Source organism: Rhinoderma darwinii, chromosome 6 (assembly GCF_050947455.1).
Source record: "Rhinoderma darwinii isolate aRhiDar2 chromosome 6, aRhiDar2.hap1, whole genome shotgun sequence".
In the NCBI taxonomy this organism is placed as follows: Eukaryota; Metazoa; Chordata; class Amphibia; order Anura; family Rhinodermatidae; genus Rhinoderma; species Rhinoderma darwinii.
This window is the reverse complement of record NC_134692.1, coordinates 3,744,081-3,770,009: the sequence shown is the minus strand read 5'-3', so window position 1 is coordinate 3,770,009 and position 25,929 is coordinate 3,744,081. Positions and strand designations below refer to the sequence as shown.

General features: G+C 40.8%; 1 protein-coding gene across 2 annotated transcripts in view; it reads left to right on the top strand.

Annotated features, from left to right (window-relative positions):
• Positions 1-101: 101 nt before the first annotated feature.
• The window catches only part of SLC15A2 (solute carrier family 15 member 2), a 131,649-nt gene continuing 105,821 nt past the window's right edge, over positions 102-25,929 (top strand). For both annotated transcript variants that reach the window (XM_075831045.1, XM_075831044.1), the window contains exon 1: positions 102-440. The gene's annotated coding sequence lies outside the window, so the exon portion shown is untranslated. The remainder of the gene's footprint in view (positions 441-25,929) is intronic.

The window sequence follows — 25,929 nt, the reverse complement described above, 5'->3', positions numbered from 1 at the left end:
GACTTTCTATGGGATCAGACCTCACAGGGGGCAGCGCCCGTCTCGTCCGTACATTGCTGCCAGGGCTGGATCCCCATGTTCTTCCCTATAGGCCGTCACGGTGAAGCCTCCGCTGTAGGGCGACCTCTGACCCGGGGTAATGCCGCCTTTCCAGGGCTCTCGGCAGACAAATGAGGTTGGAGTTCTGATATTTGGAGATTTCTGTGATGGGAGGGGAGCGCGGACGTCTCCAGGTGACGGTAATTATCCCTGATATTGGCGTCTCAGCCGTGACTTAAATAAAAGACGAGGATTTCAGGAGGAAAGTCGCCGCGTTCTCATCTCCCGCAGCCACAGAGCAAATGAACAGGTGTCTCGTAGCCAGGAACGTCCCAAGGCGCCCGGGAATCATTATCGGCTGAATGGCAAAAATGGAACAATTTCAAGATAATATTCGCCAGGTGGGTGACGGCGAGAAGGATAATGGATTCTCAGCGTCTCCAGACGTCTCTTGCCATAAAGCTGCAGAGCTAGTAGTGAGATTTACATATCAGTGCGGCATTACCGACACACACACACACACACACACATATATATATATATATATACACACATACACTGCACACATAACACACACACACACACACTGTATACATCACACACACACACACACACACACACTGTATACATCACACACACTGTATACATCACACACACACACACACACTGTATACATACACACACACACTGTATACATACACACATGCACATTCACACACTGTATACATACACATGCACACACACACACACACACTGTATACATCACACAGACACACACCTTCACACTGTATACATATAACACACACACACACTGTACACATCTACATTTTCTGCCATTTTGCCCCACCTGACATTGTATTTAGCCTACACCAGATTCACCAGGACACACACTATATAGATATAACACACACACTGTATACATATAACACACACACATATAACACACACACACAGTATACATATAACACACACATTGTATGCATATAACACACACACACACACACACTGTATGCATATAACACACACACACACACACACACACTGTATACATATAACACACACTGTACACATGTACATTTTCTGCCATTTTGCCCCACCTGACATTGTATTTAGCCTACACCAGATTCACCAGGACATGCTGGGGGTTGTAGTCTCTGTCCAGCTGGAGAGTGACAGGCTTGGTTACCTTGCACGCTGTGATTTGCTTTGTCGCACTGCGATCTGTCACGGATGCCTCCCCTTGGGGTTGGGGTTCCTGGCAGCGGTCAGTCCCGTGAGGTCAGGTCACGTATTACGGCGTCAGTTCTCGGGGTTCCTCTCGTTGGCCGGGATTGTGACCACTTGTTGGACGCTGAGGGTTTTGCACACGGAGCTCCTCCACTTATCAATGGTTTTATTAGCAGGATAATAATATATGAGAACAGATAGTGACGAGCCGAGGGTTCAAGGCCTCTGTAGACGATCTTCAGGTGTGATCTCCAGAGCGACTCCTCGTGCAGAAACTCACTCCAGAATCATTTATTATATGATCTAAAGGTGCAGACGGTGCGGCCGCCATCGCAGCTGGAGGAGTTCATAAGAAATCCTGGAAACAAAGGCCTGACCTGAAGCTCCTGGTCTTATCCCCTCCCCCACCCCAATGTGCCATTAATAACACTGGTGTCTTATGTGGCAGAGGAGACGACGTGTGACTGCTCCCCCCGCACCCCCTATAGATCTGCCCCCGCCTGGAAGTGATACGTGCTGAATGTTAGATATTATTAACTCTCGCAGGGACAAGTAACTTCATCATGTATGTTGTGTCCCTGATCCGTTACTCTGTGGCTGGGTTCACACTCTGCATTTTTGTTGCATTTTTTAGTTTTGGTTTAACATTCATTGAAAAACATGGGAGGTTTTCCACCAAAACCAAAAAAATGCAACAAAAACGCAGTGTGAACCCAGCCTTACAGGTAAAACACTGAAAGAAATGCACAAATGGTTAAGAAATAGAGACGCTTGTACAAAGCCCATATGCATTTTTTTTCCAATGACTTTTGTTTGGCAGGATTTGAAAACGCAAAAATGAATGCACAATGTGTCAAATATATGGCTAAAAGTAAGTGGACCCCCTCCGAATTATTGAGTTCAGACAGGTGCATACAATCCAGCACACAGCCATGTAATCTCCATAGACAAACATGGTGGTAGTAGGGGGGGTCGTACTGAGGAGCTCCGTGACTTTAAGGGTATGTTCACACACACTATTTACGGACGTAATTTGGGTGTTTTAGCCCCGAATTACGTACGAAAATGCGCCTCAATAGCGTCGGCAAACATCTGCCCATTCATTTGAATGGGTCTTACGATGTTCTGTTCAGACGGTCATTTTTTTTACGCCCCGCTGTCAAAAGGTGGGACGTAATTGGAGCCGTTATTCATAGACTCCAATGAAAAGCAGTGCCAATTACGTTCGTATTGGACGCGGCGTTCAAGCGCCTGCACATGCCGTTACAGCTGAAATGACGGGGCTGTTTTCTCCTGAAAATAGCCCCGTAATTTCGGCCGTTACGGACGCTGCCGTGTGAACATACCCTAAACGTGGCACATTCATAGGATGTCATCTTTACCATCAGTCAGTTCATGAAATTTCTGATCGGTTAGATCCGCCTGGTCATCTGTAAGTGATTTTCTTATCTGATTGATCTTCCCCGATACCTATTAGGCCGGATTCACACAAGCGTGTCCGTTTTACGCACGCAAAAAACACGGCGTCTTGCGTGCGCAAAAGGCACTTAACAGCTCTGTGTGTCATCACATAGGATGTGCGGCTGCGTGCTTTTCGCGCAGCCGCCATCATTATGACACTCTGTTTGTATGTTTGTAGCACGCGGTGCTTTTCTGTTTTCATTCATCCTTTTCACAGCTGTTGCGCGAATCACGCACGTCTCACGGAAGTGCTTCCGTGTGGTGCGCGTGGTTTTCACACACCCATTGACTTCAATGGGTGCGTGATGCGCGAAATCCGCACAAAGAACGGACATGTCGTGAGTTTTTCGCAGCGGACTCACGCAGCGTAAAAATCACGGACTGTCTGCACGGCCCCATAGACTAACATAGATCCGTGCGATGCGCGTGAAAATCACGCACGTTGCACGAACGTATAACCCGTTAGTCTGAATAAGCCCTAAGGACAGTCAATGGGTGTGTGAAAATCACGCGCACCACACGGAAGCACTTCCGTGGGACGCGCGTGATTCGCGCAACAGCAGTCAAAAGTATGAATGAAAACAGAAAAGCACCGCGTGCTACAAACATCCAAACAGAGTGTCATAATGATGGCGGCTGCGCGAAAATCACGCAGCCGCACATCCTATGTGATGACACACGGAGCTGTTAAGTGCCTTTTGCGCACGCAAAATGCCACGTTTTTTGCGTGCGCAAAAACGCACACGCTCGTGTAAATCCGCCCTTATGTTGCGGGTTTTGCATCCCCATTGAATTCAATAAGAAAAACCCGCAACAGAAAAGCAACAAAACGCAGCATAAATTGACATGGATTTGAATTCCGCACAGCAGGACAATTTATTAACGTTTACGATGCGTTTTTTTTACCGCAACGTGGACATAAGATTTTCTAAATCTCATCCACTTTGCCGCTACTGTAAATTCTATTGGAATTTCTGCGCAGAATTCCGTTGCGGAAATTCTGCAGCGTTTACGCTACGTGGGAACCCGGCCTAAATGTTATCTGCTAGATCTGCCCAATCACCTATAAGTGCTATTACTAGTCTAAATCCACTACATGCAGTAAGCTCCTCCCTCCATGATGTCATCGCTGCACTACATCGCCCAGTATTCCTAGCAGCCAGTTCCCTGCGGAGATGTTCACTGGGGGCTTTCAATGCTCAGAGTCTGAGGTCTGTATTTATGTGTTACGTTTTTAGTCAGGTATATTATTATTATTATTTTACCACATTAGGCCGGGTTCACACGTAGCTTAGATACTGCAGATTTTCCGCGACAAATTTCATTGCGGAAAATCCGCAGCGTATTACAGCAGCAGCAAAGTGTATGAGATTTCAACATCGACACGCTGCATAAAAAAAAATGATCCGCAGCGTGACAATTCAGGCAGTAGAATCGCTGCTTTTCTGTTGCAGGTTTTTCCTATTGAATTCAATGGGGATGTAAAACCCGCAACAAATAAAAGATGTTGCGATTTCTGCAGCGAACAAATCTCATATTTACCCAGATCTCTCTGCTCTTGCGTCCAGCCCGGCCCCCAGGGATGATGTTTCATCCCATGTGACAGCTACAGCCAATCACAGGTTACAGCGGTCACATGAGATGAAACAGCCCTGGAGACCGGGCTGCAGTACGTCAGAGGGACGTGTCGCCATGGTTACGGCTGGGTAAGTGTATGAATGTTTTTTTCCGTAGCGGAAATTCCGCCCAAAAAACTGCACCACAATGTGGCGCGCTTTTTCAGATGGAATGTGCTGCGGGTTCTATGTCGGATATGTTGCGTATTTTTTTCACAGAGTATCCGACCTGTGTGAACCCGGCCTAATACAAACACGAGTCTGACAAACTCCCATCAAGCGGAATTTACTGGAACAGGAAGAATTAACTGAGTATAAACAAGGCCGAAGAGAAACGGGTAACGAAACTAAATCAGCCATGTAATAATGTTTACGATGCCAATACAGGGCGTAACAAGACAAGACACATGTCTAACGCATTACACGCTGGGGTCTGTATTTATTTAAAGGGTGCGGTCTGGGCTCTGTATTCAGGGGTCCCAGCATGCTCAGAAATAGAATAGTGGGGGCCGGTTATCTCCCAGTGATTGGCTGACAGAATGCGAGTGGGGAGAAGCCAAATGTGGTACAGATCTGTAGGGTTTCTGTGACTGGGAGACCGAGATATTTGCCCCGTTAGCCAACATGGCCGATAGGAAGTGGCTTCTTCCTGTGGCAAAAACTAAAGTCAGGAGCACAAACATCTGAGTTTTGGAAAGAAAGAGACGGAGTGCGTTGATTGCGCGGGAGGAACATGGTGAATGGGCAGAACGAGGACAGTGGCTGCGCAGGAGAGCGGTGATTGCCCAGGAGGAGCAGGGTGGCTGCGCGGGAGGAGCAGGGTGGCTGCGCGGGAGGAGCAGGGTGGCTGCGCGGGAGGAGCAGGGTGGCTGCGCGGGAGGAGCAGGGTGGCTGCGCGGGAGGAGCAGGGTGGCTGCGCGGGAGGAGCAAGGTGGCTGCGCGGGAGGAGCAGGGTGGCTGCGCGGGAAGAGCAGAGTCGCTGCGCGGGAGGAGCAGGGTGGCTGCGCGGGAGGAGCAGGGTGGCTGCGCGGGAGGAGCAGAGTCTGCGCGGAAGGAGCAGGGTGGCAGCGCAGGAGGAGCAGGGTGGCTGCGCGGAAGGAGCGCGTTGGCTGCGCGGGAGGTGTGTGGTGACTGCTCGGGAGGTGCGTGGTTACTGCTCGGGGGGTGCGCGGTGGCTGCGCAGGAGGAGCGGGGTGGCTGCGCGGGAAGAGCGGGGTGGCTGCGCGGGAAGAGCGGGGTGGCTGCGCGGGAGTTGCAGGGTGGCTGCGCGGGAGTTGCAGGGTGGCTGCGCGGGAGTTGCAGGGTGGCTGCGCGGGAGGTGCAGCGTGGGAGGAGCAGGGTGGCTGCGCGGGAGGAGCAGGGTGGCAGCGTGGAAGGAGCAGGGTGGCTGCGCGGAAGGAGCACGATGATTGCCTAAGAGGAGTGTGGTGGATGCGCGGGAGGAGCAGAGTTACAGTGTGGGAGGAGCAGGGTGGCTGTCCGGGAGGAGCGCGGTGGCTGCGCGGGGGGAGCACGATGATTGCCCGGGAGGAGTGTGGTGGCTGCGTGGGAGGAGCAGGGTGGCTGTGCGGGAGGAGTGTGGTGGCTGCGCGGGAAGAGCAGGGTGGCTGCGCGGGAAGAGCAGGGTGGCTGCGCGGGAAGAGCAGGGTGGCTGCGCGGAAGGAGCACGATGATTGCCCAGGAGGAGTGTGGTGGCTGCGCGGGGGGAGCACGATGATTGCCCGGGAGGAGTGTGGTGGCTGCGCGGGAGGAGCAGAGTTACAGTGTGGGAGCTGCACTTTCAGAATCTGTAATCCGCATAAGATGCCGCTTACTGCTCAGTGCATTGAGGTAGTGCAGTGTACGGCACATTCATCAACATTGCGCGGCTTGTTACCCCTCCTCACCCTGTACATTAAGCGCCACTGTGAAACTTCACCCACTTTCCTGACACTGTGGCACGTACAGGAAAAAATGGCGCAGGAGGTTCACATATTTAGCGCTCAGACTGAACACCGTACTATTCTCGGTGCACTTATGCCAGAAAACGTGCTGATTAATTACCCCCCCCCCCCCCCCGTCCATCTTCAGGTCCCGTTCACACATCATTAATTACTACAGTACAGAAATCCCACACGTCTGTAATATTGTCCAGAACATTTGTGGGATCGTCTATTCTATAGGATTTTACAGGGATCTTTATTAGTGTTGCGTTGTGATGAGCGTCCCGTCATGTTCTGCTCTGGATTCTCTAATGACGTGATAAATCCGTGTCCTGCCTTTTACTGGCCTGATAATGGACGGAGTCAGCCATTTTAAACCTGGATTATGGCCCTTAAAGAATTTTATGATATCTAGTTATCTGCACAATAAACCGGGCTGATAAGATAAGGAAATTCTGAGATTGCCCATAAAACAAGGTAATGTTTTCAATGTGAATTACAGATGATACCGAGCGATGATGATGGATGTAACATAAGCCGGCGCTGTCTGACGTCACGCCGGACGGTGCGCGGTTACAAATTACAAGATTCCACCAGTGGCTTTATGTAATGTGCAGACGTCCGGAGTCTGAGAACTCATGCACACGGCCATATTACGTGTCTGTTATTCCATATTACGTGTCTGTTGTTCCATATTCCGTGTCTGTTCTATATTACGTGTCTGTTGTTCTATATTACGTGTCTGTTCTATATTACGTGTCTGTTCTATATTACGTGTCTGTTCTATATTACGTGTCTGTTCTATATTACGTGTCTGTTATTCCATATTACGTGTCTGTTATTCTATATTACGTGTCTGTTATTCTATATTACGTGTCTGTTATTCCATATTACGTGTCTGTTATTTCATATTACGTGTCTGTTCTATATTACGTGTCTCTTATTCCATATTACGTGTCTGTTGTTCCATATTACGTGTCTGTTGTTCCATATTACGTGTCTCTTATTCCATATTACGTGTCTGTTGTTCCATATTACGTGTCTGTTGTTCCATATTACGTGTCTGTTGTTCCATATTACGTGTCTGTTGTTCCATATTACGTGTCTGTTATTCCATATTACGTGTCTGTTGTTCCATATTACGTGTCTGTTGTTCCATATTACGTGTCTGTTATTCCATATTACGTGTCTGTTATTCCATATTACATGTCTGTTATTCCATATTCCGTGTCTGTTATTCCATATTCCGTGTCTGTTATTCCATATTACGTGTCTGTTATTCCATATTACGTGTCTGTTGTTCCATATTACGTGTCTGTTATTCCATATTACATGTCTGTTATTCCATATTCCGTGTCTGTTATTCCATATTCCGTGTCTGTTATTCCATATTACGTGTCTGTTGTTCCATATTACGTGTCTGTTATTCCATATTACGTGTCTGTTATTCCATATTACGTGTCTGTTATTCCATATTACGTGTCTGTTGTTCCATATTACGTGTCTATTATTCCATATTACGTGTCTGTTGTTCCATATTCCGTGTCTGTTATTCCATATTCCGTGTCTGTTATTCCATATTACGTGTCTGTTCTATATTCCGTGTCTGTTGTTCCATATTCCGTGTCTGTTATTCCATATTACGTGTCTGTTATTCCATATTACGTGTCTGTTATTCAATATTACGTGTCTGTTATTCCATATTCCGTGTCTGTTATTCCATATTACGTGTCTGTTCTATATTACGTGTCTGTTATGTCACCTATAATTCTCTTTAGTCGGCTCTGTAGTTTTAGTCTTCAGTTTTTTTAGTGTTCCCGCTCCTTATGCTAATGAGCATAAAAGTCATATCTTCATTCCTCAAGCCTTTTCGAGGTAACCCCGCCTCCTTACTTTTGATTGACAGCTCCTCGCGTCCCCCCAGCACACACGAAATCATCGATGTCCTGCTGTAGTGCGTGCACAATGGGACGCCGTAGCGGCGCATGCGCAGTAACTAGATTTGAGGCCTGTACGAAGCAGGGAAAGGCATTGGACTATACATGACGGGCGCATGCGCGATATCTAAGAAAAGATTTTAAAGGGCCAGTTTTCGGCGGTGGGCGGCCATAAGAAGAGGAACGAACAAGACTGTCAGATTATTACCATAACAGGAGAAAATGTTTACAGTTGGAGGAGGGGTTTAGGAGAGGGGATAACGGCAATGACCGCGGTCGGCGAGGGGTGGGGAGAGATCAATAGGTGAAATGCTGGTGACCGATTCCTTTTAATAGGAGGCGGTAAAACCGTAAGTATGATTGTCTATTGCGCAGGCGATCCAACGACTGGTTGTTCTAAACCCCTAGGGGGAACTTATGAAAAAAAAACAGTAAATAAACGTTTTTTGTTTGTTTTTCTGTACAAAAAATCCATTTCCCATTTTTCCCCTAAAGTAATGGGGGGGGGGGACACATAATTGGTATTGACGCATCCGTAAAAGCCCAAACTATGACATATTATACAATAAAAGAAACATACACTTGGTATCTCGGTGATTAACGCGCAGAATAAAGTTTACATGACCTTTTTACTACACGGCGAACACCATAAAAACAGAACTCAAAGAACTTTGGCGGAATCACTGGCGTTTAGTTTTCAGTTTCCCAGTACATTGTATGGTGCAGTAAATGGCGCCATGAAATACTTCAGCCCTCATACGGCTTTATTGACAGAAAAATAAAAACATTGTGGCTTTTAGAATGCAGAGAGGTACAAAAATGGGTTAAAGGGGTTGCCCAGATTTCATGGCGGCTTTCTTCCAAAAAACAGCACCACACCTGTCCATGGGTTGTGTCTGGTATTGCAGTTCAGCTCTATTCAAGTGAATGGGGCTGACCTGCAATTCCACCAACAACCTGTGGAGAGGAGTGGCGCTGTTCTTAGAAGAATGTGGCCATGTTTTTCTAATTCTTGACAACCCCTTTTTTTAAAATAATGAAATTTTGCGCAGGTTCAGAAGGAGGAACCGGGGCGTTTGATTTGCAGGAAGACACTTGGCCTGGATCTCCACTGTGCTCTATGCCGGGGGTGTCTGAGGACTGGATTGTATTATAGGCAGGTGGACCAGTATAAGTGCAGTGCATAATAATGTTGGTGGTATTTATACACTGTATGGTGGTAGTTTCTATGCACTGTATGGTTGTATTATGTATGCACTGTATGGTTGTATTATGTATACACTGTATAGTTGTCATTTATATGCGCTGTTTGGTTGTATTATCTATGCACTGTGTGGTGGTAGTTTCTGTGCACTGTGTGGTTGTCGTTTCTACCACTGTATGGTTGTATTATGTATGCGCTGTATGGTTGTATTATGTATGCGCTGTATGGTTGTCGTTTCTATGCGCTGTATGGTTATTGTTTCTATGCACTGTGTGGTGGTAGTTTCTGTGCACTGTATGGTTGTATTATGTATGTACTGTATGGTTGTTGTTTCTATGCACTGTATGGTTGTATTATGTATGTACTGTATGGTTGTTGTTTCTATGCACTGTATGGTTGTATTATGTATGTACTGTATGGTTGTTGTTTCTATGCACTGTATGGTTGTATTATGTATGTACTGTATGGTTGTATTATGTATGCACTGTATGGTTGTATTATGTATGCACTGTATGGTTGTATTATGTATGCACTGTGTGGTGGTAGTTTCTATGCACTGTATGGTTGTATTATGTATGCGCTGTATGGTTGTATTATGTATGCGCTGTATGGTTGTATTATGTATGCACTGTATGGTTGTATTATGTATGCACTGTATGGTTGTATTATGTATGCACTGTATGGTTGTATTATGTATGCACTGTATGGTGGTAGTTTCTATGCACTGTATGGTTGTATTATGTATGCACTGTATGGTTGTTGTTTCTATGCACTGTATGGTTGTATTATGTATGCGCTGTATGGTTGTATTATGTATGCGCTGTATGGTTGTATTATGTATGCACTGTATGGTTGTATTATGTATGCACTGTATGGTTGTATTATGTATGCACTGTATGGTGGTAGTTTCTATGCACTGTATGGTTGTATTATGTATGCACTGTATGGTTGTTGTTTCTATGCACTGTATGGTTGTATTATGTATGCACTGTATGGTTGTCATTTATATGCGCTGTATGGTTGTATTATGTATACACTGTGTGGTGGTAGTTTCTATGCACTGTATGGTTGTATTATGTATACACTGTATGGTTGTCATTTATATGCGCTGTTTGGTTGTATTATCTATTCACTGTGTGGTCGTAGTTTCTGTGCACTGTATGGTTGTTGTTTCTATGCGCTGTATGGTTGTATTAGGTATGTACTGTGTGGTGGTAGTTTCTATGCGCTGTATGGTTGTATTATGTATACACTGTGTGGTGGTAGTTTCTATGCACTGTATGGTTGTCATTTATATGCGCTGTTTGGTTGTATTATCTATTCACTGTGTGGTCGTAGTTTCTGTGCACTGTATGGTGGTAGTTTTTGTGCACTGTATGGTTGTTGTTTCTATGCGCTGTATGGTTGTATTATGTATGCGCTGTATGGTTGTATTATGTATGCACTGTATGGTTGTGGTTTCTATGCACTGTATGGTTGTTGTTTCTATGCGCTGTATGGTTGTTGTTTCTATGCGCTGTATGGTTGTTGTTTCTATGCGCTGTATGGTTGTTGTTTCTATGCGCTGTATGGTTGTGGTTTCTATGCACTGTATGGTTGTTGTTTCTATGCGCTGTATGGTTGTAGTTTCTATGCGCTGTATGGTTGTATTATGTATGCACTGTATGGTTGTATTATGTATGCGCTGTATGGTTGTATTATGTATGCGCTGTATGGTTGTCGTTTCTATGCAGTATGGTTGTATTATGTATGCACTGTATGGTTGTTGTTTCTATGCACTGTATGGTTGTATTATGTATGTACTGTATGGTTGTATTATGTATGCACTGTATGGTTGTATTATGTATGCACTGTATGGTGGTAGTATTTATGTACTGTATGGTTGTATTATGTATGCACTGTGTGATGGTAGTTTCTATGCACTGTATGGTGGTAGTATTTATGCACTGTGTGATGGTAGTTTCTATGCACTGTATGGCGGTAGTATTTATGCACTGTGTGATGGTAGTTTCTATGCGCTGTATGGTTGTATTATGTATGCACTGTGTGATGGTCGTTTCTATGCACTGTATGGCGGTAGTATTTATGTACTGTGTGGTGGTATTAATGGACTGTACGGCAGTAGTATTTATGCACTGAATATCAGGTTTGTGACATTTTTATGGCTGCTGTAGGGCACTGTTGGGGTATTTCCACACTGTATGGTGGTATTATTTTGGCATTTATTTTTCCTGCTTTGGCGCACTATAATAAACTTCACCATATAAGCGGTTCTCCCTGGGTGGCATCTGTTTAGTGCTTAGATTTCCAGGAATAGGAATAATTTCTGATGCATCTTCTTGTGCGGATTACTGATGGCCGCTTACACCGGAGAGACAACAGAGAAAGTGGGAATAAAGACGAGACAAGGAGTAAAGTGAATTCTTGTTCTTTGGGGAATATGAGGCATGAGATACACTACCGTTTCCAGAGTCTTTCATTAGCGCTGACACTTACATGGCGGCAGCTGAGGTCAGATTACCAGGACACAGATGGACTGGAGTCCAAGGACCGCAGCGTGTGTAGCGTTCATGTGTTAAATGGATGTACAGGTTATAATGCAGCTCTGATAACAACGCGCTTAGTTGACAAGATCTAGTGAAGTCACGCAGGATGGATATATATATATATATATATACATGTGTTATGTGAGGACAGCGGGGGAGGGGTGCAGGCTATGCTTTATATCATTGCATTATATTATTATCTGCTCCATCTCTACTTGTTGTGCTGGTTGCAGTAGTTGTGACTTGTTTTGTGTGATCTCGGGATCCACATCCGGAGCAGAGAGAATAAGATGACGTCTGATGGCAAAGTTGGTGCTCAGTCGTGACTGTTCCCTCTGCAAGTCCTGATAGGAACCGCGCTGGGTAGAAATGGTTTAAAGACCTAGGAAGGAAGATAATGTAGAAATCGTGGCTCCGTACTGTCCTGTTTGGGTATTTTCATCGGGGCATTGTAGCTGGACATGGAGAATAGGGGCAATAATAGTATTAACACCTCTGATGTTGGGGGTAAAGATTATTGGAAATTCAGTTGATAGTTACTTAGTACGGTTGAAAAAAGACAAATGTCCAACAAGTTCAACCAAGGAAGGAAACACCGGAGGAGGCAGACGAGCAGCAATGAGATGAATGGAGACAACGACAAGAATCACGAAGACGTCATTGAAAAGCCTGAAGACCGAAGACCAGACATCGGACGTCCTGGAGGAACACAAGTCACAAAGTCGCCAGGACCAGAAAATGACCTGTAACGAATAATAATAATTGTCATTTTCATGGTCCTGGACTTTGGGATCTTGATTCTTTGAGGCGAGGAGCGGAATTCTAGATTGGCGGGGGAAGGGAAGTGACAACGTATCTGAATATGTGGCTCAGAGCAATAGTTGTCACTTCTCCCAGATGAAGACCGACGTGTCACATTTCCTGCACAGTGTGAATGAACCAGGGGGTCTACCAGGGTAGCAGGTATAGCATCTCAAGGAGCCCAACTCTAGAGTGAAAGTAGCCTGAGGGGTACAGGATAATTAGGGAATACTGTGGATGATGAAGAGGGAAGAGAAATGGAGTAAAGGAGGCAAAGCCGACCGGGGGGGGGGGGGGTTGGCGGGTGGCTGTAGTGGGTGCAGAGGAAGAAGTTGCACCAGGGCCCTGGAGATTGTATACAGTAATATAGCGGGATATTATATAGATTGTATACAGTAATATAGCGGGATATTATATAGATTGTATAATATATAATAATGGATTGTATACAGTAATATAGCGGGATATTATATAGATTGTATAATATATAATAATGGATTGTATACAGTAATATAGCGGGATATTATATAGATTGTATACAGTAATATAGCGGGATATTATATAGATTGTATACAGTAATATAGCGGGATATTATATAGATTGTATACAGTAATATAGCGGGATATTATATAGATTGTATACAGTAATGTAGCGGGATATTATATAGATTGTATACAGTAATGTAGCGGGATATTATATAGATTGTATACAGTAATGTAGCGGGATATTATATAGATTGTATACAGTAATATAGCGGGATATTATATAGATTGTATACAGTAATGTAGCGGGATATTATATAGATTGTATACAGTAATGTAGCGGGATATTATATAGATTGTATACAGTAATACAGCGGGATATTATATAGATTGTATACAGTAATATAGCGGGATATTATATAGATTGTATACAGTAATATAGCGGGATATTATATACATTGTATACAGTAATGTAGCGGGATATTATATAGATTGTATACAGTAATGTAGCGGGATATTATATAGATTGTATACAGTAATACAGCGGGATATTATATAGATTGTATACAGTAATATAGCGGGATATTATATAGATTGTATACAGTAATATAGCGGGATATTATATAGATTATATACAGTAATATAGCGGGATATTATATAGATTGTATACAGTAATGTAGCGGGATATTATATAGATTGTATACAGTAATGTAGCGGGATATTATATAGATTGTATACAGTAATGTAGCGGGATATTATATAGATTGTATACAGTAATACAGCGGGATATTATATAGATTATATACAGTAATATAGCGGGATATTATATAGATTGTATACAGTAATGTAGCGGGATATTATATAGATTGTATACAGTAATGTAGCGGGATATTATATAGATTGTATACAGTAATGTAGCGGGATATTATATAGATTGTATACAGTAATGTAGCGGGATATTATATAGATTGTATACAGTAATATAGCGGGATATTATATAGATTGTATACAGTAATATAGCGGGATATTATATAGATTGTATACAGTAATATAGCGGGATATTATATAGATTGTATACAGTAATGTAGCGGGATATTATATAGATTGTATACAGTAATGTAGCGGGATATTATATAGATTGTATACAGTAATATAGCGGGATATTATATACATTGTATACAGTAATATAGCGGGATATTATATACATTGTATACAGTAATATAGCGGGATATTATATACATTGTATACAGTAATATAGCGGGATATTATATAGATTGTATACAGTAATACAGCGGGATATTATATAGATTGTATACAGTAATATAGCGGGATATTATATAGATTGTATAATATATAATAATGGATTGTATACAGTAATATAGCGGGATATTATATAGATTGTATAATATATAATAATGGATTGTATACAGTAATATAGCGGGATATTATATAGATTGTATACAGTAATATAGCGGGATATTATATAGATTGTATACAGTAATGTAGCGGGATATTATATAGATTGTATACAGTAATGTAGCGGGATATTATATAGATTGTATACAGTAATGTAGCGGGATATTATATAGATTGTATACAGTAATGTAGCGGGATATTATATAGATTGTATACAGTAATATAGCGGGATATTATATAGATTGTATACAGTAATATAGCGGGATATTATATAGATTGTATACAGTAATATAGCGGGATATTATATAGATTGTATACAGTAATATAGCGGGATATTATATAGATTGTATAATATATAATAATGGATTGTATACAGTAATATAGCGGGATATTATATAGATTGTATACAGTAATGTAGCGGGATATTATATAGATTGTATACAGTAATGTAGCGGGATATTATATAGATTGTATACAGTAATACAGCGGGATATTATATAGATTGTATACAGTAATATAGCGGGATATTATATAGATTGTATACAGTAATATAGCGGGATATTATATAGATTGTATAATATATAATAATGGATTGTATACAGTAATATAGCGGGATATTATATAGATTGTATACAGTAATGTAGCAGGATATTATATAGATTGTATACAGTAATGTAGCGGGATATTATATAGATTGTATACAGTAATGTAGCGGGATATTATATAGATTGTATACAGTAATGTAGCGGGATATTATATAGATTGTATACAGTAATATAGCGGGATATTATATAGATTGTATACAGTAATATAGCGGGATATTATATAGATTGTATACAGTAATATAGCGGGATATTATATAGATTGTATACAGTAATACAGCGGGATATTATATAGATTGTATACAGTAATATAGCGGGATATTATATAGATTGTATAATATATAATAATGGATTGTATACAGTAATATAGCGGGATATTATATAGATTGTATAATATATAATAATGGATTGTATACAGTAATATAGCGGGATATTATATAGATTGTATACAGTAATACAGCGGGATATTATATAGATTGTATACAGTAATATAGCGGGATATTATATAGATTGTATACAGTAATGTAGCGGGATATTATATAGATTGTATACAGTAATGTAGCGGGATATTATATAGATTGTATACAGTAATGTAGCGGGATATTATATAGATTGTATACAGTAATGTAGCGGGATATTATATAGATTGTATACAGTAATATAGCGGGATATTATATAGATTGTATACAGTAATATAGCGGGATATTATATAGATTGTATACAGTAATACAGCGGGATATTATATAGATTGTATACAGTAATATAGCGGGATATTATATAGATTGTATACAGTAATATAGCGGGATATTATATAGATTGTATACAGTAATATAGCGGGATATTATATAGATTGTATAATATATAATAATGGATTGTATACAGTAATATAGCGGGATATTATATAGATTGTATACAGTAATACAGCGGGATATTATATAGATTGTATACAGTAATATAGCGGGATATTATATAGATTGTATACAGTAATATAGCGGGATATTATATAGATTGTATACAGTAATGTAGCGGGATATTATATAGATTGTATACAGTAATGTAGCGGGATATTATATAGATTGTATACAGTAATACAGCGGGATATTATATAGATTGTATACAGTAATATAGCGGGATATTATATAGATTGTATACAGTAATATAGCGGGATATTATATAGATTGTATACAGTAATATAGCGGGATATTATATAGATTGTATAATATATAATAATGGATTGTATACAGTAATATAGCGGGATATTATATAGATTGTATACAGTAATACAGCGGGATATTATATAGATTGTATACAGTAATATAGCGGGATATTATATAGATTGTATACAGTAATACAGCGGGATATTATATACATTGTATACAGTAATATAGCGGGATATTATATACATTGTATACAGTAATATAGCGGGATATTATATAGATTGTATACAGTAATATAGCGGGATATTATATAGATTGTATACAGTAATGTAGCGGGATATTATATAGATTGTATACAGTAATATAGCGGGATATTATATAGATTGTATACAGTAATATAGCGGGATATTATATAGATTGTATACAGTAATATAGCGGGATATTATATAGATTGTATACAGTAATATAGCGGGATATTATATACATTGTATACAGTAATATAGCGGGATATTATATACATTGTATACAGTAATATAGCGGGATATTATATAGATTGTATACAGTAATATAGCGGGATATTATATAGATTGCATACAGTAATATAGCGGGATATTATATAGATTGTATACAGTAATATAGCGGGATATTATATACATTGTATACAGTAATATAGTGGGATATTATATAGATTGTATACAGTAATGTAGCGGGATATTATATAGATTGTATACAGTAATATAGCGGGATATTATATAGATTGTATACAGTAATATAGCGGGATATTATATACATTGTATACAGTAATATAGCGGGATATTATATAGATTGTATACAGTAATATAGCGGGATATTATATACATTGTATACAGTAATATAGTGGGATATTATATAGATTGTATACAGTAATGTAGCGGGATATTATATAGATTGTATACAGTAATATAGCGGGATATTATATAGATTGTATACAGTAATATAGCGGGATATTATATACATTGTATACAGTAATATAGCGGGATATTATATAGATTGTATACAGTAATATAGCGGGATATTATATAGATTGCATACAGTAATATAGCGGGATATTATATAGATTGCATACAGTAATACAGCGGGATATTATATAGATTGTATACAGTAATGTAGCGGGATATTATATAGATTGCATACAGTAATATAGCGGGATATTATATAGATTGCATACAGTAATATAGCGGGATATTATATAGATTGCATACAGTAATGTAGCGGGATATTATACAGATTATATACAGTAATATAGCGGGATATTATACAGATTATATACAGTAATATAGCGGGATATTATATAGATTGTATACAGTAATATAGCGGGATATTATATAGATTGCATACAGTAATATAGCGGGATATTATACAGATTATATACAGTAATATAGCGGGATATTATACAGATTATATACAGTAATATAGCGGGATATTATATAGATTGTATACAGTAATATAGCGGGATATTATATAGATTGCATACAGTAATATAGCGGGATATTATATAGATTGCATACAGTAATGTAGCGGGATATTATATAGATTGTATACAGTAATGTAGCGGGATATTATATAGATTGTATACAGTAATGTAGCGGGATATTATATAGATTGTATACAGTAATATAGCGGGATATTATATAGATTGCATACAGTAATATAGCGGGATATTATATAGATTGCATACAGTAATGTAGCGGGATATTATATAGATTGTATACAGTAATGTAGCGGGATATTATATAGATTGTATACAGTAATGTAGCGGGATATTATATAGATTGTATACAGTAATATAGCGGGATATTATATAGATTGCATACAGTAATATAGCGGGATATTATATAGATTGCATACAGTAATGTAGCGGGATATTATACAGATTATATACAGTAATATAGCGGGATATTATATAGATTGTATACAGTAATATAGCGGGATATTATATAGATTGCATACAGTAATATAGCGGGATATTATATAGATTGTATACAGTAATGTAGCGGGATATTATATAGATTGCATACAGTAATATAGCGGGATATTATATAGATTGTATACAGTAATGTAGCGGGATATTATATAGATTGTATACAGTAATATAGCGGGATATTATATAGATTGTATACAGTAATGTAGCGGGATATTATATAGATTGTATACAGTAATATAGCGGGATATTATATAGATTGTATACAGTAATGTAGCGGGATATTATATAGATTGTATACAGTAATACAGCGGGATATTATATAGATTGTATACAGTAATATAGCGGGATATTATATAGATTGTATACAGTAATATAGTGGGATATTATATAGATTATATACAGTAATATAGTGGGATATTATACAGATTATATACAGTAATATAGCGGGATATTATATAGATTGTATACAGTAATATAGCGGGATATTATATACATTGTATACAGTAATATAGCGGGATATTATATACATTGTATACAGTAATATAGCGGGATATTATATAGATTGCATACAGTAATATAGCGGGATATTATATAGATTGTATACAGTAATACAGCGGGATATTATATAGATTGTATACAGTAATATAGCGGGATATTATATAGATTGTATACAGTAATATAGCGGGATATTATATAGATTGTATACAGTAATGTAGCGGGATATTATATAGATTGTATACAGTAATACAGCGGGATATTATATAGATTGTATACAGTAATACAGCGGGATATTATATAGATTGTATACAGTAATATAGCGGGATATTATATAGATTGTATACAGTAATATAGCGGGATATTATATAGATTGTATACAGTAATATAGCGGGATATTATATAGATTGTATACAGTAATGTAGTTGGATATGAGTAATACTTGTCTTCACCCTGCCGTATATAAGATGAGGACGGACCTGACTGCTTGATGATAGATTCCTCCTCTTCTTCCTCCTCCTCCTTCCACTTCTAATTTCTTCCTTCTGGGAATTCAGCAGAACAAGGACACAAATCACCGACTTTACCCCAAGGTCAGATCGGCAGTTTGTGATTTTCGCTTCTGTCACTCGACATATTCATCTTCCCCCGACTAATCCGAGGAAATGTGCGGCAGACGTAATAATGGAGGGACATATATCGCTTTTCCTGCGTCGACAGACCTCGCTATTTAACATTGTAACGAGTTCTGAAAGGTCGGATGTACATTTTTAAAAGACAATTAAATATTTAGAGGCTCTTATGAATTTCATTGTTATTTTCCCAATATTTGAACTGCGCACAAAAGTCTAATTCATGAAAGGGTCAAAAAGGACAAAGAACTGGAGGCAAATTCAAATTAGTGTCCACATCGTATATACGTCACATGCAGATTACACCCGTATCATACATACGTCGCGTGCGCATTACACCCGTATCATACATACGTCGCGTGCGCATTACACCCGTATCATACATACGTCACATGCACATTACACCCGTATCATACATACGTCACATGCAGATTACACCCGTATCATACATACGTCACATGCACATTACACCCGTATCATACATACGTCACATGCACATTACACCCGTATCATACATACGTCACATGTACATTACACCCGTATCATACATACGTCGCATGCACATTACACCCGTATCATACATACGTCACATGCACATTACACCTGTATCATACATACGTCACATATACATTACACCCGTATCATACATACGTCACATGCACATTACACCCATATCATACATACGTCACATGCACATTACACCCGTATCATACATACGTCACATGTACATTACACCCATATCATACATACGTCACATGCACATTACACCTGTATCATACATACGTCGCATGCACATTACACCCGTAGCATACATACGTCGCATGCACATTACACCCGTATCATACATACGTCACATATACATTACACCCGTATCATACATACGTCACATATACATTACACCCATATCATACATACGTCACATGCACAGTACACCCGTATCATACATACGTCACATATACATTACACCCGTATCATACATACGTCACATGCACATTACACCCGTATCATACATACGTCACATGCACATTACACCCGTATCATACATACGTCACATGTACATTACACCCGTATCATACATACGTCGCATGCACATTACACCCGTATCATACATACGTCACATGCACATTACACCCGTATCATACATACGTCACATATACATTACACCCGTATCATACATACGTCACATGCACATTACACCCATATCATACATACGTCACATGCACATTACACCTGTATCATACATACGTCGCATGCACATTACACCCGTATCATACATACGTCGCATGCACATTACACCCGTATCATACATACGTCGCATGCACATTACACCTGTATCATACATACGTCACATATACATTACACCCGTATCATACATACGTCACATGCACATTACACCCATATCATACATACGTCGCATGCACATTACACCTGTATCATACATACGTCGCATGCACATTACACCCGTATCATACATACGTCGCATGCACATTACACCCGTATCATACATACGTCGCATGCACATTACACCCGTATCATACATACGTCACATGCACATTACTCCCGTATCATACATACGTCACATGCACATTACACCCGTATCATACATACGTCACATGCACATTACACCCGTATCATACATACGTCACATATACATTACACCCGTATCATACATACGTCACATGCACATTACACCCGTATCATACATACGTCACATGCACATTACACCCGTATCATACATACGTCACATGCACATTACACCCATATCATACATACATCACATGCACATTACACCCGTATCATACATACGTCACATGCACATTACACCCGTATCATACATATACGTCGCATGCACATTACACCCATATCATACATACGTCGCATGTACATTACACCCATATCATACATACGTCACATGTACATTACACCCATATCATACATATGTCACATGCACATTACACCCATATCATACATACATCACATGCACATTACACCCGTATCATACATACGTCACATGCACATTACACCCGTATCATACATATACGTCGCATGCACATTACACCCATATCATACATACGTCGCATGTACATTACACCCATATCATACATACGTCACATGTACATTACACCCATATCATACATATGTCACATGCACATTACACCCATATCATACATATGTCACATGCACATTACACCCATATCATACATATGTCACATGCACATTACACCCGTATCATACATATGTCACATGCACATTACACCCATATCATACCATATCAAACATACCAATAGGAAATTTAGATTGTGAGCCCCAATGGGGACAGTAAAAGAGAGGACCTCTGTACAGCGCTGCGTAATATGTTGGCGCTATATAAGTAACTGAAATAATAATATCATACATACGTCACATGGCACATTACACCCATATCATACATATAATACAAATATATCACACTAAGTACATACATATATACACACACACATACCATGCATATCATACATATAATACACATAAATCACACGTATATCACACTATGTACATATATATACACATACCATGCATATCATACGTATATCACTTGTACTTTACATCCATATCCTACATATATCACACATACATTATACATAAATCAGACATATATCACATATATATTACGCATCGATCGGACTTACATCACACACACACACACACACACACACACACACACACACACACACACACACACACACACACACACACACACACACACACACACACACACTACACCGCTGGAGGATACAAATAATTACTAGTAATAAATAATAACGTTTCGTAAGGGTTCCTGAGTGTCCATTCCTTATATCCAGGAACGCTGCGTTTAGGATAATTTGCCATGAAGACTTTATTTGCTGTTCGAGCCTCTCAGCAGATTAGGAGAGCTGGGTGCCAACAACTGTGATGTCGCCCATATTGTTTGTCACCCAACTTTCCCAGAAACATAAAACCAAGGAAGCTCTGAATTCTGCAATGGGCTATAAACCCTGGGCTGTCCTGCCGCCCCCTGAAGTTTAGGGGCCGCTCCACCAGTATGTTGGGTCCTTCCGTTACACATTCCCTTGTGACCCCTCGTTGTCGGCCATTTGTTTCCTCTTCATTTATCTGGAACAATTATTTGTTAATATCTTCCGGCTGTAATCTGACAGATTATAAACTGCTTGGATTTTATTCTATTTACAATCTGCACGATCCTTGTATCCTGCCCTTTGGCGCAATCTACATCCGGAGCTCATTGCCATAAAGTGAGGCTCATCACCCATGAGCTGTAAAACCCACGTCATCACACAATGGGGATTGTCCTGGTCTGATATCCACATTATTGAGCTCGTTACATTGTATAGATTATTTTCTTCATTAACAACGTTGCAATTCTGGAGCTTTTTAACTCAAAGTCCAAAATATGCAATAAATGCAACACCATAAACAACAGTCCAGGGACAGCGGAGCAGAAAACGCCAATATACAGACGTAGGACGAAACAGCCAATCACATCTGCAGAAGAAGCGACATCCAAAGGCGGCATAAGGGGTGTTATCATGAAAAGCTATAGGGGGAGGGCGGCAAATGTACATAGGTCTCCGTCTCCCCCTCTCAAATGTCCCATATGCCTCAACATTCACAGACCGTATTCTGTATCACTGCTATGTGGGCACTGTGTGGCACTGCTATGTGGGCACTGTGTGGCACTGCTATGTAGGCACTGTGTGGCACTGCTATGTGGGCACTGTTTCACACTGCTATGTGGGCACTGTGTGGCACTGCTATGAGGGCACTGTGTGGCACTGCTATGTGGGCACTGTTTCACACTGCTATGTAGGCAATGTGTGGCACTGCTATGAGGGCACTATGTGGCACTGTATGTGGGCACTTTGTGGCACTGCTTCCCACTGCCATGTGGCCACTGCTATGTGGGCACTGTTTCCCACTGCCATATGGCCACTGTGTGGCACTGCTCTGTGGCCACTGTGTGGCACTGTTATGTGGGCACTGTGTGGCACTGCTATGTGGGCACGGTTTCCCACTGCCATGTGGCCACTGCTAGGTGGGCACTGTTTCCCACTGCCATGTGGGCACTGTGTGGCAGTAGTACTGGTGCATTGTTTATAAAGAACCGTTGCTGTGGTTGGGCCGCTTTCACCTTTGGCCTAATGTTTTCTGATCTATTTGACTTTATATAACTTCCCAATAGTAGATGGAGAAGGGAACACAGAAGGTTTTGTCCAGGGGCCTCCACAAACCTGGCCGTGCACCTGAGCCAACCATGCCCACCTGCTGTGAAGTCATCATACTTCTGAATGTGGCATTGCCCTGGGGTGAGATAGGTGGCATCATTTAATGTGTGAAGCTTCTGAGCCCTGACATCATTGTAGCTGCTGAGCCCTCGACTAATGACCACATGTCCAGCTGCTCGGTGCCCCCCAGTCTTATACCAGCCTGAGATGCCACTCACCCCTTTATTTACAACTAATCCTAAAACAAGAGGAAATCATCCATCTGACCTTTCCCGGCTATAGATTCTCTTTATATGGTTTTCTGGTTTTGTGTAATGAAAAGCCCCACAACTTTCTAATAGAGTCTGTGTTTCCATTCCTTTCCATTTTCAAGATCTCTACTTGCTGTCAGTAAATGAAAACATTCTTGTTTACATTAAAGAGGCTGAAAACCTGTACTGCTGTAATACTTCTCGCAGCTGAGGGTTTGCTACTATTGTATCAGTGTAGACAATTCTCTGCGAGGTAAACACATCAGAATCACAAATCTCCCTCCTGTCCTGATAGTTTGTTACAATGTATCAGTCTGGAGTCCTGACTGTTTACCCCACAGAGGATTCTCTAGGTTGGATACAATTGTTTTCTGCCTCAGAATGTAAACAAAAACATTTCCTTTGTCAGTTCACACAGTTTTTTGACACGTTTTTTGACGCAGAAACCGCTCCAAAAAACGGACGAAAATGCCTCCCATTGATTTCAATGGGAGGCGGAGGCGTTGTTTTCCCGCGAGCAGAAAAAACGGCTCGCGGGAAAAAGAAGGGACATGCCCTAACTGCGGGCGTTTACGCCTCTGACCGCCCATTGACATCAATGGGAGGCAGAAAAAGCCTATGTCGCGGTGTGTTTTTCCCGCGGTGCTCAATGGCCGCGGGCGAAAAACGCAGCGAAAATCGGCGTGCTGGCAGAGCAAAATCTGGCAGATTTTCTGCCTGCAAAAAACTCAGTGTGAACAAAGGTCTGTCACCAGAATGTCCGAGTTAAACTAGTACCAGGTTATTGTGGAGGAGACTGACCTGTTTCTAGCGTTTATTTTCATTTTCTGCCTCCTTTGTAGAGAAATAAGTTTTATTACATTTATGCTAATGAGCATTTAGGTGCAATGAGGGCGTTACCGTTGTACCTAAATGCTCTCACTTCACTCCCCAGTTCAACCCCCCTCCCTTCTCACATTGATTGACAGGGGCCAGGCAGTGTAATCGGCGCCTTCATGCCCGGCCCTGTACTGTATGTAACGCGTGCGCGTCCCTGCTCTTCACTCGGCGCATGCGCAGTACTGCCGATTAGAACGTCCAGCAGAAAGATCGTACTGCGCATGCGTCAATTACACTGCCTGGCCCCTGTCAATCAATGTGATAAGGGAGGGGAGTACCTCTGTATAAAAAAAAAGGCAAAGATACAAGTCTGTGTATGAGAATAACACTACTACACCCAACATGTGTAAGATGCCAACTACAAATAAAAGACAAAACACATACTTGGGCCTCATGCAGACGACCGTGCAGTATTTACTGTATAGTTGTTAAAGTATAGCAGCGCTGTCCGTAAATGCGCAAAATAGGACATGACCAATATATTGCAGGTCATTTCTATGGCCCGGACACACACCCGGGAAAGGTGTCTGTGACCGATAGAAATTAATGGGTCAGTGTTTTATCCGCAATAACGGATCTGAAATTTCGGCTAAAAGTCACGGTCGTGTACATGTGTAAGATGTTATATTACTTGGCTATTCGCTATCAACTACCACTGTCCCTAGTAATAAATAGTGACCCTAGTGTCATCATGGTCTCTCCCGCCTCAGCAGCCGGATCGTGGTCTCAGCGAAATTAACATTACTGGATTTTAGGTCTAAGTGATGAGGAAATTAGATGAGTGGAAGAAAAATGGAAGAAATAACAAATGTATTAACGGAGCGCGGATGATGGAAGACGTTACAAATGTGCAGGGAAGAGACGCGTAACATGAGATTAAACGGTGCATTAGTGAATGTCTGAGCAGATTGCAGCGCGGCGCAGGATTTGTATCGTCTGTGATGAGTAACAATGTTCTTAATAATTAAAAAACACAATCGTATTAAGCAGCGCTGGAAAAGACGCCACAATGTTCTGCAGTGTTCTCTTCACTT